The sequence below is a fragment of the Sinocyclocheilus rhinocerous genome, unplaced genomic scaffold (assembly GCF_001515625.1).
Source record: "Sinocyclocheilus rhinocerous isolate Xijiao unplaced genomic scaffold, SAMN03320098_v1.1 scaffold4178, whole genome shotgun sequence".
NCBI classification, from domain to species: domain Eukaryota; kingdom Metazoa; phylum Chordata; class Actinopteri; order Cypriniformes; family Cyprinidae; genus Sinocyclocheilus; species Sinocyclocheilus rhinocerous.
The window spans coordinates 75,241-77,889 of NW_015627541.1; positions in this window are offsets into that span (position 1 = coordinate 75,241).

Below are 2,649 nucleotides of genomic sequence, written 5' to 3' on the forward strand. Positions count from 1 at the left end.
CCAGGTTGAGGTCATCGGTGGACTTTGAGATGTAAGCAGTAACAGCTTCAGTATATTCCTCTATGTCTGTGTGGTTGTTGTAAGTTGCTTCTTCTTTAAAGATGTCGCAGTCTGTTGTGTGACACTGAAGACCGGAGTAATACTGAAAATTCAGCTTTGACATCACAGGAATAAATTACATTTTAAAAATTCTCAATTCTAATATTTTTTCATATAAGTATTATGATTATTAAAACATTTAGTTAGTACATCCTTGAGTTCTTCAGCACAGTCCTTTAGAACCCGACCAGGTATGTTGTCTGGTCCGGCTGCCTTGCGTGGGTTGATCCTCAGGAGGGTCTTTTTCACGCTTTCTTTGGTCAGACACACAGTCTGCTCGTGTGGGAAAGGTGGGATCTTCTGTGCCTGTGTTGTTTTGGGTCTCAAATCGGCCAAATAATTAATTGAGGCAGTTAATCAGAGATATGTCACTGTCACAGGTCCGTGGTAGGGCTTTATAGTTTGTTAGAGTTTGGATGCCTTGCCAGAGACTTTGTGTGTCTCTGGTGTTGCTCATATAAGTATTATGATTATTAAAACATTTTAAATCCTTATACATATAATTAACATTCAAATATTATGTAGAATAAACATAAAATTTAATAAATTCAGTTTCAGCTAATAAAAATTCTACCTCAGCTAATGGTGTAAACCTTATAGGGAGCCCTATTACTTGCACATTTCTATGATTAAAGGTTACAATTAATTGCTATTTGTTTTTAAATATAATAATCAACTCAAACTCAAAAAAAAAAAAACACACACACAAAAATGTAAACAAGGTGTGGACACATTAATGACTTGCTTGAAGTAAATGTAATTCTACCTGTAATTTTGTTTAATGCCCCCCTATACGTAAAGTATGTTAGTTGCTTAGTTCTTTGGTCAGACACACAGTCTGCTCGTGTGGGAAAGGTGGGATCTTCTGTGCCTGTGTTGTTTTGGGTCTCAAATCGGCCAAATAATTAATTGAGGCAGTTAATCAGAGATATGTCACTGTCACAGGTCGTTGGTAGGGCTTTATAGTTTGTTAGAGTTTGGATGCCTTGCCAGAGACTCTGTGTGTCTCTGGTGTTGCTGAAATTTTGAGATATTGTATTGCTGTATTGTTGTTTTGCTTCCCTGATTCCACGGGACACGTTGGCTCTTGCTGTTGCCAGTGTGACGTCATCAGTGCACTTTGAGATGTAAGCAGTAACAGCTTCAGTATATTCCTCTATGTCTGTGTGGTTGTTGTAAGTTGCTTCTTCTTTAAAGATGTCGCAGTCTGTTGTGTGACACTGAAGACCGGAGTAATACTGAAAATTCAGCTTTGACATCACAGGAATAAATTACATTTTAAAAATTCTCAATTCTAATATTTTTTCATATAAGTATTATGATTATTAAAACATTTTAAATCCTTATACATATAATTAACATTCAAATATTATGTAGAATAAACATAAAATTTAATAAATTCAGTTTCAGCTAATAAAAATTCTACCTCAGCTAATGGTGTAAACCTTATAGGGAGCCCTATTACTTGCACATTTCTATGATTAAAGGTTACAATTAATTGCTATTTGTTTTTAAATATAATAATCAACTCAAACTCAAAAAAAAAAAAACACACACACAAAAATGTAAACAAGGTGTGGACACATTAATGACTTGCTTGAAGTAAATGTAATTCTACCTGTAATTTTGTTTAATGCCCCCCTATACGTAAAGTATGTTAGTTGCTTAGGGCCCCCAAACCACCAGGGGCCCCCCTTGCTCTCAGTCAAATTATGTAACGTGTCTGTAGTAATATAGAGTCTCCTGCTGGATGTGCTCGATACTAAAAAAGAATTGCAAGCATATTGAGCTGCGAAAGAGACGCAGAACGAAACACAGACACAGAAGTATGGCACTTTGGCTTCAGGTGCGCGCTTAAATGGATAAATACACACAAAAATATGTCAAAATATCACATTCATGAGTTTTCACTTCAACACATTCAGTTATGTCATAAGTGAACATAAACAAAAATATTGGATGCGTATCAGTATGGATCTGTGCATTCAGTCTTAAAGTAACAGCAGCATAATAAACCTAAGTGTTTATTTTGTCATGTAAAGTTACTCAAACAAGGAAAGAATACAAGAGAATCATTCATTGCTCTTCACTGAGTAAGTTTACTAACTTTAATAAGAGTGAAGACTATGCAGTGTGTTATTTTTACATTTGATTAATTAACTGATAGGGGCCCCCTGACAAAATTTTGCTTAAGGCCCCCAGAAGTCTGGGACTGGCACTGTAAAAGCTGTTTTATTGTTGTCTTTTCATGGTTGAAACACTGGCTGGGTGGTTACATAAGACATGATATGTTCATTCATGTTTATTTCATATTATAACTAAAAAGGAAGGGATGATTGCGTTCACTCGCCCTCTGCGCTGCCGTTTAAACTGAGGCACCTATACAGCGCTCTGTCACGCCACATCAAAGAGCGTCAAAACGACATTAATTGTTTGAATTTCCTGAAGAAATTGGACAGCATTTGAATAATTAGACTTTGTTTCTTATCGAAAGTTTATATAAAACTAGAAGTTTCAAGTTAATTCCACACTTATATATATATATATATA